The sequence below is a fragment of the Camellia sinensis genome, chromosome 14, assembly GCF_055761805.1.
Source record: "Camellia sinensis isolate YWXY chromosome 14, ASM5576180v1, whole genome shotgun sequence".
In the NCBI taxonomy this organism is placed as follows: domain Eukaryota; kingdom Viridiplantae; phylum Streptophyta; class Magnoliopsida; order Ericales; family Theaceae; genus Camellia; species Camellia sinensis.
The window spans coordinates 147,245,756-147,260,755 of NC_138974.1; positions in this window are offsets into that span (position 1 = coordinate 147,245,756).

Consider the following 15,000-nt stretch of genomic DNA (forward strand, 5'->3'; position numbering starts at 1 on the left):
GGTGTCGCCCAACATGCCATGCCACGGCCTCGGCCCGCATGCCATGCCAAGGCCTCGGCCTCGGCCCGCATGCCATGCCACGGCCTCGGCCCGCATGACATGCCACGGCCTCGGCCCGCATGCCATGCCACGGCCTCGGCCCGCATGCCTTGCCACGGCGTTGCCCAACATGCCATGCCACGGCCTCGGCCCGCATGCCATGCCACGGCCTCGGCCCGCATGCCATGCCACGGCCTCGGCCCGCATGCCATGCCACGGCCTCGGCCCGCATGCCTTGCCACGGCGTTGCCCAACATGCCATGCCACGGCCTCGGCCCGCATGCCATGCCACGGCCTCGGCCCGCATGCCATGCCACGGCCTCGGCCGGCATGCCTTGCTACGGCGTTGCCCAACATGCCATGCCACGGCCTCGGCCCGCATGCCTTGCCACCGCGTTGCCCAGCATGCCATGCCACCGCGTTGCCCGGCGTGCAATGCCTTAGCCTTGGCCAACATGTCGAGCCACGGCCTCGGCCCGCATGCCTTGCTACGGCGTCGCCCAACATGCCATGCCACGGCCTCGGCCCGCATGCCATGCCACGGCCTCGGCCCGCATGCCTTGCCACGGCGTCGCCCAACATGCCATGCCACGGCCTCGGCCCGCATGCCATGCCATGCCACGGCCCGCATGTCTTGCCACGGCGATGCCAAACATGCCATGCCACGGCCTCGGCCCGCATGCCATGCCACGGCGTCGCCCAACATGCCATGCCACGGCCACGGCCCGCATGCCATGCCACGGCCTCGGCCCGCATGCCATGCCACGGCCTCGGCCCGCATGCCTTGCTACGGCGTTGCCCAACATGCCATGCCACGGCCTAGGCCCGCATGCCTTGCCACCGCGTTGCCCGGCATGCCATGCCACCGCGTTGCCCGGCGTGCCATGCCTTAGCCTTGGCCAACATGTCGAGCCAAGGCCTCGGCCCGCATGCCATGCCACGGCCTCGGCCCGCAAGCCATGCCACGGCCTCGGCCCGCATGACATGCCACGGCCTCGGCCCGCATGCCATGCCCCGGCGTCGCCCAACATGCCATGCCACGGCCACGGCCCGCATGCCATGCCACGGCCTCGGCCCGCATGCCTTGCTACGGCGTTGCCCAACATGCCATGCCACGGCCTCGGCCCGCATGCCTTGCCCCCGCGTTGCCCAGCATGCCATGCCACCGCGTTGCCCGGCGTGCCATGCCTTAGCCTTGGCCAACATGTCGAGGCACGGCCTCGGCCCGCATGCCTTGCTACGGCGTCGCCCAACATGCCATGCCACGGCCTCGGCCCGCATGCCATGCCAAGGCCTCGGCCTCGGCCCGCATGCCATGCCACGGCCTCGGCCCGCATGACATGCCACGGCCTCGGCCCGCATGCCATGCCACGGCCTCGGCCCGCATGCCTTGCCACGGCGTTGCCCAGCATGCCACGCCACCGCGTTGCCCAGCGGGCCATGCCATGGCCTTGGCCAACATGCCTTGCCACGGCCTCGGCCCGCATGCCATGCCACAGCGTTGCCCCGCATGCCAAGGACGGAATGCCATGCCACGGCCTCGGCCCGCATGCCATGCCATGCCACGGCCTCGGCTCGCATGCCATGCCACGGGCTCGGCCGGCGTGCCATGCCACGGCCTCTGCCCGGAAGCCATGCCACGGGCTCGGCCCGCATGCCTTGCCAAGTCGTTGCCCAACATGCCATGCCACGGCCTCGGCCCGCATGGCTTGCGACTGCCTTGGCCAGCGTGCCTTGCCACGGCGTGCCCAACATGCCATGCCACGGCCTCGGCCCGCATGCCATGCCACGGCCTCGGCCCGCATGCCATGCCACGGCCTCGGCCCGCATGCCATGCCACGTCCTCGGCCCGCATGCCTTGCTACGGCGTTGCCCAACATGCCATGCCACGGCCTCGGCCCGCATGCCTTGCCACCGCGTTGCCCAGCATGCCATGCCACCGCGTTGCCCGGCGTGCAATGCCTTAGCCTTGGCCAACATGTCGAGCCACGGCCTCGGCCCGCATGCCTTGCTACGGCGTCGCCCAACATGCCATGCCACGGCCTCGGCCCGCATGCCATGCCACGGCCTCGGCCCGCATGCCTTGCCACGGCGTCACCCAACATGCCATGCCACGGCCTCGGCCCGCATGCCATGCCATGCCACGGCCCGCATGTCTTGCCACGGCGATGCCAAACATGCCATGCCACGGCCTCGGCCCGCATGCCATGCCACGGCGTCGCCCAACATGCCATGCCACGGCCACGGCCCGCATGCCATGCCACGGCCTCGGCCCGCATGCCATGCCACGGCCTCGGCCCGCATGCCTTGCTACGGCGTTGCCCAACATGCATGCCACGGCCTAGGCCCGCATGCCTTGCCACCGCGTTGCCCGGCATGCCATGCCACCGCGTTGCCCGGCGTGCCATGCCTTAGCCTTGGCCAACATGTCGAGCCAAGGCCTCGGCCCGCATGCCATGCCACGGCCTCGGCCCGCATGCCATGCCACGGCCTCGGCCCGCATGACATGCCACGGCCTCGGCCCGCATGCCGCATGCCATGCCACGGCCTCGGCCCGCATGCCATGCCACGGCCTCGGCCCGCATGCCATGCCACGGCCTCGGCCCGCATGCCTTGCTACGGCGTTGCCCACCATGCCATGCCACGGCCTCGGCCCGCATGCCTTGCCACCGCGTTGCCCAGCATGCCATGCCACCGCGTTGCCCGGCGTGCCATGCCTTAGCCTTGGCCAACATGTCGAGGCACGGCCTCGGCCCGCATGCCTTGCTACGGCGTCGCCCAACATGCCATGCCCCGGCCTCGGCCCGCATGCCATGCCAAGGCCTCGGCCCGCATGCCATGCCACGGCCTCGGCCCGCATGACATGCCACGGCCTCGGCCCGCATGCCATGCCACGGCCTCGGCCCGCATGCCTTGCCACGGCGTTGCCCAACATGCCATGCCACGGCCTCGGCCCGCATGCCATGCCATGCCACGGCCCGCATGTCTTGCCACGGCGATGCCAAACATGCCATGCCACGGCCTCGGCCCGCATGCCATGCCACGGCGTCGCCCAACATGCCATGCCACGGCCACGGCCCGCATGCCATGCCACGGCCTCGGCCCGCATGCCATGCCACGGCCTCGGCCCGCATGCCTTGCTACGGCGTTGCCCAACATGCCATGCCACGGCCTAGGCCCGCATGCCTTGCCACCGCGTTGCCCGGCATGCCATGCCACCGCGTTGCCCGGCGTGCCATGCCTTAGCCTTGGCCAACATGTCGAGCCAAGGCCTCGGCCCGCATGCCATGCCACGGCCTCGGCCCGCATGCCATGCCACGGCCTCGGCCCGCATGACATGCCACGGCCTCGGCCCGCATGCCCGCATGCCATGCCACGGCCTCGGCCCGCATGCCATGCCACGGCCTCGGCCCGCATGCCATGCCACGGCCTCGGCCCGCATGCCTTGCTACGGCGTTGCCCACCATGCCATGCCACGGCCTCGGCCCGCATGCCATGCCACGGCCTCGGCCCGCATGCCATGCCAAGGCCTCGGCCCGCATGCCATGCCACGGCCTCGGCCCGCATGCCTTGCCACGGCGTTGCCCAACATGCCATGCCACGGCCTCGGCCCGCATGCCATGCCATGCCACGGCCCGCATGTCTTGCCACGGCGTTGCCAAACATGCCATGCCACGGCCTCGGCCCGCATGACATGCCACGGCCTCGGACCGCATGCCTTGCTACGGCGTCGCCCAACATGCCATGCCACGGCCTCGGCCCGCATGCCTTGCTACGACGTTGCCCAAGGTGCCATGCCACGGCCTCGGCCCGCATGCCATGCCATGCCACGGCCCGCATGTCTTGCCACGGCGTTGCCAAACATGCCATGCCACGGCCTCGGCCCGCATGCCTTGCGACGGCGTCGCCCAACATGCCATGCCACGGGCTCGGCCCGCGTGCCGTGCCACGGCCTCGGCCCGCATGCCTTGCTACGACGTTGCCCAACATGCCATGCCACGGCCCCGGCCCGCATGCCGTGCTACGACGTTGCCCAACATGACATGGCACGGCCTCGGCCCGCATGCCTTGCTACGGCGTCGCCCAACATGCCATGCCACGGCCTCGGCCCGCAGGCCTTGCGACGGCGTCGCCCAACATGCCATGGCACGGCCTCGGCCCGCATGCCATGGCACGGCCTCGGCCCGCATGCCATGCCAAGGCCTCGGCCCGCATGCCTTGCCACGGCGTTGCCCAGCATGCCACGCCACCGCGTTGCCCAGCGGGCCATGCCATGGCCTTGGCCAACATGCCTTGCCACGGCCTCGGCCCGCATGCCATGCCACAGCGTTGCCCCGCATGCCAAGGACGGAATGCCATGCCACGGCCTCGGCCCGCATGCCATGCCATGCCACGGCCTCGGCTCGCATGCCATGCCACGGGCTCGGCCGGCGTGCCATGCCACGGCCTCTGCCCGGAAGCCATGCCACGGGCTCGGCCCGCATGCCTTGCCAAGTCGTTGCCCAACATGCCATGCCACGGCCTCGGCCCGCATGGCTTGCGACTGCCTTGGCCAGCGTGCCTTGCCACGGCGTGCCATGCCTTATCCTTGGCCAACATGCCATGCCACTGCCTTGGCCAGCATGTCGTGCCACCGCTACGGCCAGCATGCCGTGCCGGTCCGTTGCCCAGCATGCCACGGCCGTGGCGGCATGGCAAGCCACGGCCTCGGCCAGCATGCCTTGCCACGGCCTCGGCCAGCATGCCATGGCACTGTCTTGGTCAGCATGCCATGCCATGGCACCGCCTTGTCCAGCACGCCGTGCCGCGGCGTTGGCCAGCATGCCTTGGCCGGCATGCCATGCCAATGCCTTGGGCCAACATGGCGTGCCACGGGCTGGGCCATGCCGGTCCGTTGCCCGGCATGCCACGGCCGTGGCGGCATGGCAAGCCACGGCCTCGGCCAGCATGCCATGCCACGGCCTCGCCCAGCATGCCATGGCACGGTCTTGGTCAGCATGCCATGCCATGGCACCGCTTTGTGCAGCGTTGGCCAGCATGCCTTGGCCGGCATGCCATGCCAATGCCTTGGGCCAACATGGCGTGCCACGGGCTGGGCGAGCATGGCATGCCACGGGCTGGGCGAGCATGCCACGCCGCGGCCTTGGCTAGCAGAGCAAGGCATGCCACAGCCTCGGCGAGCATGCCATGCCATGGCCAAGGCCAAGGCCAAGGCAGTGGGCAAGGCCAAGTCCCTGTGCAAGGCATGGCCAAGGCCAAGGCCAAGGCCAAGGCCGCGGGCAAAGGCCAAGGCCAAGGCAGTGGGCAAGGCCAAGTCCCTGTGCAAGGCATGGCCAAGGCCAAGGCCAAGGCCGCGGGCAAAGGCCAAGGCCAAGGCCAAGGCAGTGGGCAAGGCCAAGTCCCTGTGCAAGGCATGGCCAAGGCCAAGGCCAAGGCCGCGGGCAAAGGCCAAGGCCAAGGCCATGGCATGCCACCGCCTTGATCGATCTTTTTGAACATGATTCTTTTATAATCTTACCCAAACCGTGCAACACAATTAAAAATGCACTACAATCAATTCTAAATGTCATTCCCTATTTTTTTGCAATTTTTCTTGAGCTTTTCGAATTTTTAAAGCCCTTATTTGGCAAAAAAAATCAAAATAAAATAAAAAAAATGAAAAAAATAATTTAATAATTTCTATAATTACTAGTGAATCATCCTTTAATTATTGGAATTTTTCCATAATTTTTTGACCATTTTTATTAATTTTTATTATTTTTTAAGTATTAAAATCGAAATAAATTAAAATAAAATATTTTCGGTAAAAAAATATTTTTTTTAATTTTTTTTATGGTGTATTAAATTATTTCCTACAACTTTCATGTTGAAAGTTTTGGCAAAAAACCATTACTTTTTAAAAAAACCCCATTATGACTCCTCGAACATGCTTGATGTTTCCTCCTGCCAGATTGAAAAGGGCTTAACAGCCTATTATAAGGGGGGGGCACCTCCCTTGCCCAGGGCCAGGCAGTGTCAGGTACGCCCCATGTTGGGCGCGGCCTGGGCTGCGGCCTTGGGTTATATGCACTGCGGCTCGACCGCGGCCTGGGCTGCGGCCTTGGGCGGCTCGGCCGCGGCCTTGGGCGGCCTGGACCGCGGCCTTGCGCGGCCTTGGGCGGCCTGGGCGCGGCCTTGCGCGGCCTGGGCGCGGCCTTGGGCGGCCTGGGCGCGGCCTTGCGCGGCCTGGGCGCGGCCTGGGCGCGGCCTAGAGCAGCATGGCGTGGCATGCGCGCGGGCGTGGGCGGCCTGGCATGCGCGCGGCGTGGGCAGCACGGCATGGCATGCGCACGGCCTGGGCGGCCTGGCATGCAGCCGGGCTGGCATGCCCGCGGCGCGGGCAGCACGGCATGGCATGCGCACGGCCTGGGCGGCCTGGCATGCAGCCGGCCTGGGCAGCACGGCATGGCATGCGCACGGCCTGGGCGGCCTGGCATGCGCGCGGCGTGGGCAGCACGGCATGGCATGCGCACGGCCTGGGCGGCCTGGCATGCAGCCGGGCTGGCATGCCCGCGGCGTGGGCAGCACGGCATGGCATGCGCACGGCCTGGGCGGCCTGGCATGCAGCCGGCCTGGGCAGCACGGCATGGCATGCGCACGGCCTGGGCGGCCTGGCATGCAGCCGGCCTGGCATGCCCGCAGCGTGGGCAGCACGGCATGGCATGCGCACGGCCTGGGCGGCCTGGCATGCAGCCGGCCTGGGCAGCACGGCCTGGCATGCGCACGGCCTGGGCGGCCTGGCATGCAGCCGGCCAGGGCAGCCTGGCCTGGCATGCCCGCGGCGTGGGCAGCGTGGCCTGTGCGAATACCGCGCGCGTGGTCTTTTTGACCACGGTGCGCGTGTTGCGCGCATGGTCGCGCACGCCTTTGCACGCCTTCGCACGCAACGCACGTCTAGTGATAACAACCGCAGCCAAGGCAGCCCAGCCCCAAGGCCAAGGCCAGCAGCATGGCATGCCACGGCCAAGGCAGCCCAGCCAAAGCCAGCAGCATGCCATGCCAAGCCAAGGCCAGCAGCATGCCATGGCAAGGCCAAGGCAGCCCAGCCAAAGCCAGCAGCATGCCATGCCAAGCCAAGGCCAGCAGCATGCCATGCCAAGGCCAAGGCAGCCCAGCCAAAGCCAGCAGCATGCCATGCCAAGGCCAAGGCCAGCAGCATGCCATGCCACGGCCAAGGCAGCCCAGCCAAAGCCAGCAGCGTGCCATGCCAACGCCAAGGCCAGCAGCATGCCATGCCACGGCCAAGGCAGGCCAGCCAAAGCCAGCAGCATGCCATGCCAAGCCAAGGCCAGCAGCATGCCATGCCAAGGCCAAGGCAGCCCAGCCAAAGCCAGCAGCATGCCATGCCAAGGCCAAGGCCAGCAGCATGCCATGCCACGGCCAAGGCAGCCCAGCCAAAGCCAGCAGCATGCCATGCCAAGGCCAAGGCCAGCAGCAAGCCATGCCACGGCCAAGGCAGGCCAGCCAAAGCCAGCAGCATGCCATGCCAAGGCCAAGGCCAGCAGCATGCCATGCCACGGCCAAGGCAGGCCAGCCAAAGCCAGCAGCATGCCATGCCAAGCCAAGGCCAGCAGCATGCCATGCCAAGGCCAAGGCAGCCCAGCCAAAGCCAGCAGCATGCCATGCCAAGGCCAAGGCCAGCAGCATGCCATGCCACGGCCAAGGCAGCCCAGCCAAAGCCAGCAGCATGCCATGCCAAGGCCAAGGCCAGCAGCATGCCATGCCACGGCCAAGGCAGGCCAGCCAAAGCCAGCAGCATGCCATGCCAAGCCAAGGCCAGCAGCATGCCATGCCAAGGCCAAGGCAGCCCAGCCAAAGCCAGCAGCATGCCATGCCAAGGCCAAGGCCAGCAGCATGCCATGCCACGGCCAAGGCAGCCCAGCCAAAGCCAGCAGCATGCCATGCCAAGGCCAAGGCCAGCAGCAAGCCATGCCACGGCCAAGGCAGGCCAGCCAAAGCCAGCAGCATGCCATGCCAAGGCCAAGGCCAGCAGCATGCCATGCCAAGGCCAAGGCAGCCCAGCCAAAGCCAGCAGCATGCCATGCCAAGGCCAAGGCCAGCAGCATGCCATGCCACGGCCAAGGCAGGCCATCCAAAGCCAGCAGCATGCCATGCCAAGCCAAGGCCAGCAGCATGCCATGCCAAGGCCAAGGCAGCCCAGCCAAAGCCAGCAGCATGCCATGCCAAGCCAAGGCCAGCAGCATGCCATGCCAAGGACAAGGCAGCCCAGCCAAAGCCAGCAGCATGCCATGCCAAGCCAAGGCCAGCAGCATGCCATGCCACGGCCAAGGCAAGCCAGCCAAAGCCAGCAGCATGCCATGCCAAGGCCAAGGCCAGCAGCATGCCATGCCACGGCCAAGGCAGGCCAGCCAAAGCCAGCAGCATGCCATGCCAAGCCAAGGCCAGCAGCATGCCATGCCACGGCCAAGGCAGCCCAGCCAAAGCCAGCAGCATGCCATGCCAAGGCCAAGCCCAGCAGCATGCCATGCCACGGCCAAGGCAGGCCAGCCAAAGCCAGCAGCATGCCATGCCAAGGCCAAGGCCAGCAGCATGCCATGCCACGGCCAAGGCAGGCCAGCCAAAGCCAGCAGCATGCCATGCCAAGCCAAGGCCAGCAGCATGCCATGCCAAGGCCAAGGCAGCCCAGCCAAAGCCAGCAGCATGCCATGCCAAGGGCAAGGCCAGCAGCTTGCCATGCCACGGCCAAGGCAGCCCAGCCAAAGCCAGCAGCATGCCATGCCAAGGCCAAGGCCAGCAGCATGCCATGCCACGGCCAAGGCAAGCCAGCCAAAGCCAGCAGCATGCCATGCCAAGGCCAAGCCCAGCAGCATGCCATGCCACGGCCAAGGCAGCCCAGCCAAAGCCAGCAGCATGCCATGCCAAGGCCAAGCCCAGCAGCATGCCATGCCACGGCCAAGGCAGGCCAGCCAAAGCCAGCAGCATGCCATGCCAAGGCCAAGGCCAGCAGCATGCCATGCCACGGCCAAGGCAGGCCAGCCAAAGCCAGCAGCATGCCATGCCAAGCCAAGGCCAGCAGCATGCCATGCCAAGGCCAAGGCAGCCCAGCCAAAGCCAACAGCATGCCATGCCAAGGGCAAGGCCAGCAGCTTGCCATGCCACGGCCAAGGCAGCCCAGCCAAAGCCAGCAGCATGCCATGCCAAGGCCAAGGCCAGCAGCATGCCATGCCACGGCCAAGGCAAGCCAGCCAAAGCCAGCAGCATGCCATGCCAAGGCCAAGCCCAGCAGCATGCCATGCCACGGCCAAGGCAGGCCAGCCAAAGCCAGCAGCATGCCATGCCAAGCCAAGGCCAGCAGCATGCCATGCCAAGGCCAAGGCAGCCCAGCCAAAGCCAGCAGCATGCCATGCCAAGCCAAGGCCAGCAGCATGCCATGCCAAGGCCAAGGCAGCCCAGCCAAAGCCAGCAGCATGCCATGCCAAGCCAAGGCCAGCAGCATGCCATGCCACGGCCAAGGCAAGCCAGCCAAAGCCAGCAGCATGCCATGCCAAGGCCAAGGCCAGCAGCATGCCATGCCACGGCCAAGGCAGGCCAGCCAAAGCCAGCAGCATGCCATGCCAAGCCAAGGCCAGCAGCATGCCATGCCAAGGCCAAGGCAGCCCAGCCAAAGCCAGCAGCATGCCATGCCAAGGCCAAGGCCAGCAGCATGCCATGCCACGGCCAAGGCAGCCCAGCCAAAGCCAGCAGCATGCCATGCCAAGGCCAAGGCCAGCAGCAAGCCATGCCACGGCCAAGGCAGGCCAGCCAAAGCCAGCAGCATGCCATGCCAAGGCCAAGGCCAGCAGCATGCCATGCCACGGCCAAGGCAGGCCAGCCAAAGCCAGCAGCATGCCATGCCAAGCCAAGGCCAGCAGCATGCCATGCCAAGGCCAAGGCAGCCCAGCCAAAGCCAGCAGCATGCCATGCCAAGGCCAAGGCCAGCAGCATGCCATGCCACGGCCAAGGCAGCCCAGCCAAAGCCAGCAGCATGCCATGCCAAGGCCAAGGCCAGCAGCATGCCATGCCACGGCCAAGGCAGGCCAGCCAAAGCCAGCAGCATGCCATGCCAAGCCAAGGCCAGCAGCATGCCATGCCAAGGCCAAGGCAGCCCAGCCAAAGCCAGCAGCATGCCATGCCAAGGCCAAGGCCAGCAGCATGCCATGCCACGGCCAAGGCAGCCCAGCCAAAGCCAGCAGCATGCCATGCCAAGGCCAAGGCCAGCAGCAAGCCATGCCACGGCCAAGGCAGGCCAGCCAAAGCCAGCAGCATGCCATGCCAAGGCCAAGGCCAGCAGCATGCCATGCCAAGGCCAAGGCAGCCCAGCCAAAGCCAGCAGCATGCCATGCCAAGGCCAAGGCCAGCAGCATGCCATGCCACGGCCAAGGCAGGCCATCCAAAGCCAGCAGCATGCCATGCCAAGCCAAGGCCAGCAGCATGCCATGCCAAGGCCAAGGCAGCCCAGCCAAAGCCAGCAGCATGCCATGCCAAGCCAAGGCCAGCAGCATGCCATGCCAAGGACAAGGCAGCCCAGCCAAAGCCAGCAGCATGCCATGCCAAGCCAAGGCCAGCAGCATGCCATGCCACGGCCAAGGCAAGCCAGCCAAAGCCAGCAGCATGCCATGCCAAGGCCAAGGCCAGCAGCATGCCATGCCACGGCCAAGGCAGGCCAGCCAAAGCCAGCAGCATGCCATGCCAAGCCAAGGCCAGCAGCATGCCATGCCAAGGCCAAGGCAGCCCAGCCAAAGCCAGCAGCATGCCATGCCAAGGCCAAGGCCAGCAGCATGCCATGCCACGGCCAAGGCAGCCCAGCCAAAGCCAGCAGCATGCCATGCCAAGGCCAAGGCCAGCAGCAAGCCATGCCACGGCCAAGGCAGGCCAGCCAAAGCCAGCAGCATGCCATGCCAAGGCCAAGGCCAGCAGCATGCCATGCCACGGCCAAGGCAGCCCAGCCAAAGCCAGCAGCATGCCATGCCAAGGCCAAGGCCAGCAGCATGCCATGCCACGGCCAAGGCAGCCCAGCCAAAGCCAGCAGCATGCCATGCCAAGGGCAAGGCCAGCAGCTTGCCATGCCACGGCCAAGGCAGCCCAGCCAAAGCCAGCAGCATGCCATGCCAAGGCCAAGGCCAGCAGCATGCCATGCCACGGCCAAGGCAAGCCAGCCAAAGCCAGCAGCATGCCATGCCAAGGCCAAGGCCAGCAGCATGCCATGCCACGGCCAAGGCAGGCCAGCCAAAGCCAGCAGCATGCCATGCCAAGCCAAGGCCAGCAGCATGCCATGCCAAGGCCAAGGCAGCCCAGCCAAAGCCAGCAGCATGCCATGCCAAGCCAAGGCCAGCAGCATGCCATGCCAAGGCCAAGGCAGCCCAGCCAAAGCCAGCAGCATGCCATGCCAAGCCAAGGCCAGCAGCATGCCATGCCACGGCCAAGGCAAGCCAGCCAAAGCCAGCAGCATGCCATGCCAAGGCCAAGGCCAGCAGCATGCCATGCCACGGCCAAGGCAGGCCAGCCAAAGCCAGCAGCATGCCATGCCAAGCCAAGGCCAGCAGCATGCCATGCCAAGGCCAAGGCAGCCCAGCCAAAGCCAGCAGCATGCCATGCCAAGCCAAGGCCAGCAGCATGCCATGCCAAGGCCAAGGCAGCCCAGCCAAAGCCAGCAGCATGCCATGCCAAGGCCAAGGCCAGCAGCATGCCATGCCACGGCCAAGGCAGCCCAGCCAAAGCCAGCAGCATGCCATGCCAAGGCCAAGGCCAGCAGCAAGCCATGCCACGGCCAAGGTAGGCCAGCCAAAGCCAGCAGCATGCCATGCCAAGCCAAGGCCAGCAGCATGCCATGCCAAGGCCAAGGCAGCCCAGCCAAAGCCAGCAGCATGCCATGCCAAGGCCAAGGCCAGCAGCATGCCATGCCACGGCCAAGGCAGCCCAGCCAAAGCCAGCAGCATGCCATGCCAAGGCCAAGGCCAGCAGCAAGCCATGCCACGGCCAAGGCCAAGGCCAAGGCAGCCCATCCGAAGCCAGCAACATTCCATGCCAAGGCCAACGCTGCCCAGCCAAGGCCAGCGGCATGCCATGCCAAGGCCAAGCCCAGCCGCATGTCTTGCCACGGCCTTGTCCCGCAGCGCGGCGTGCCTTGGCCTTGGGCTAGAACATCGCATGCCACGCCCTTGGCAAGCAATCCTGTCCCTCGTGTAATTGCCATTTGGTTTGGCTTTGACTTACGTATATGTTGCCCTGCGAAATGCATGTCCCTCGGGTAATAGCCGTTTGGTTGCCTTTGACTTGCGAACACGTTGCTAGTGCTTTCCCCAGTGGAAGCTTGTTGGGAAAAGTATGTCCCTCGGAAGTTGCCTGTTGCATTCGAGCTATGCGATGCTTGCTCGGTTTCTCTAAGAGTTTTTGCACGTTCGTTGGGCTTTTTAATTATTTATTTACTCATAAAAATTATAATAAAATAAATAAAAAATAAAAAAATAATTGAAAAAATTACTATAATTACTAGTGCCTCATCTTATAATTGTTGGAATTTTTCTAGAATTTTTTGAGTATTTTTAGTAATTTTTATTATTTTTTAAGTATTAAAATTGAAATAAATTAAAATAAAATATTCCGGTGGCCAAATATTTTTTTATAATTTTTTTTATGGTGTATTAAATTATTTCATACAACTTTCATGTTGAAAGTTTTGGCAAAAAACCATTACTTTTTAAAAAAACCCCATTATGACTCCTCAAACATGGTTGATGTTTCCTCCTGCCAGATTGAAAAGGGCTTAACAGGCTATTATAAGGGGGGGGCACCTCCCTTAAGGCTGGCCAGCATGGCCAGGCCACAGGCCACGCCTATGCCTAGGCGGGCGCTTGGCACATGCCATCGCTTGGCTTGTGGCATTGGCTTGTGGCATCGAAACTACATAGCCAAGCACGGGATGCGTCGAGTGGCGGCCCGCGGTGGTGGCGGTGGCACGTTGGCCTAGGCCAGCATGCCATGCCACAGCCTTGGCCAGCAACATGGCATGCCAAAGCCTTGGCCAGCAGCATGCCATGCCCTGGCCTTGGCAAGCATGTCATGCCACGGCCTTGGCCAGCAGCATGCCATGCCACGGCCTTGGCCAGCAGCATGCCATGCCCCGGCCTTGGCCAGCATGTCATGCCACGGCCTTGGCCAGCAGCATGCCATGCCACAGCCTTGGCCAGCAACATGGCATGCCAAAGCCTTGGCCAGCAGCTCGCCATGCCCTGGCCTTGGCAAGCTTGTCATGCCACGGCCATGGCCAGCAGCGTGCCATGCCCCGGCCTTGGCCAGCAGCGTGCCATGCCCCGACCTTGGCCAGCATGCCATGCCACAGCCTTGGCCAGCAGCATGCCATGCCACGGCCTTGGCCAGCAACATGGCATGCCAAAGCCTTGGCCAGCAGCATGCCCTGCCCCGGCCTTGGCCGGCAGCATGCCATGCCGCGGCCTTGGCCGGCAGCATGGCAAGCCCAAGCCTTGGTCAGCAGCAGCATGCCATGCCAACGCCTTGGCCAGCAGCATGCCTTGCCACGGCCTCGTCCAGCAGCATGGCATGCCACGCCACGGCCTCGGCCATCAGCATGCCTTGCCACGGCCTTGGCCATCAGCATGCCTTGCCACGGCCTCGGCCATCAGCATGCCTTGCCACGGCCTCGGCCATCAGCATGCCTTGCCACGGCCTTGTCCAGCAGCATGGCATGCCCCGGCCTTGGCCAGCAGCATGTCATGCCACGGCCTTGGCAAGCATGCCAAGCCACGGCCTTGGCAAGCATGCCATGTCCCTCGGGTAATTGTACAAGTTGCCTTGCGAAATGCATGTCCCTCGGTTAAATTGCCATTTGGTTGGCTTTGGCGTGCGAACGAGTTGCCTGTGCTCTCCTTGTGGAAGCTTGTTGCGAGAAGTATGTCCCTCGAAAGTTGCCTGTTGCGTTTGTTATTCGCATTCGCGCTAACCGGTGCTTGCTCGGCCTCTCTAAATGTTTTCGCGCGTTCGTCGGGCTTCTTAGTCCTTCGGGGGGTGATTCGTTTTGGGGGGTTGGTGCACAGTGTACGTCGTGGCGCGTGAGTTGTGTTCGGTTTGTGCGAGTTGGAGGGATCCCTGCCTGTGCAGCGAACTCCACTGGTGCATTCCTCCATGTCCCTCGGGTGATGCCTTTAGGTTGCCTTCGACTCGCCTTCGGGTTGCCTGCGCTTCCCTAGTGGAAGGTGCCTTGCGAAAAGCCTGTCCCTCGGGTAATTGCCATTTGGTTGGCTTTGACGTTCGAACGAGTTGCCTGTGCTTTCCTAGTGGAAGCTTGTTGCGAAAAGTATGTCCCTCGGAAGTTTCCTGTTGCGCTTGTTATTTGCGTTCGCGCTAACCGGTGCTTGCTCGGCCTCTCTAAATGTTTTCGCGCGTTCGTCGGGCTTCTTGGTCCTTCGGGGGGTGATTCGTTTTGGGGGGCTGGTGCATAGTGTACGTCGTGGCGCGTGAGTTGTGTTCGGTTTGTCCGAGTTGGACGCATCCCTGCCTGTGCAGCGAACTCCACTGGTGCATTCCTCCCTGTCCCTCGGGTGATCGCCTTTAGGTTGTCTTGGACTCGCCTTCGGGTTGTCTGTGCTTCCCTAGTGGAAGGTGCCTTGCGAAAAGCATGTCCCTCGGGTAATTGCCATTTGGTTGGCTTTGACGTTCGAACGAGTTGCCTGTGCTTTCCTAGTGGAAGCTTGTTGCGAAAAGTATGTCCCTCGAAAGTTGCCTGTTGCGCTTGTTATTTGCGTTCGCGCTAACCGGTGCTTGCTCGGCCTCTCTAAATGTTTTCGCGCGTTCGTTGGGCTTCTTAGTCCTTCGGGGGGTGATTCGTTTTGGGGGCTGGTGCACAGTGTACGTCGTGGCGCGTGAGTTGTGTTCGGTTTGTGCGAGTTGGAGGGATCCCTGCCTGTG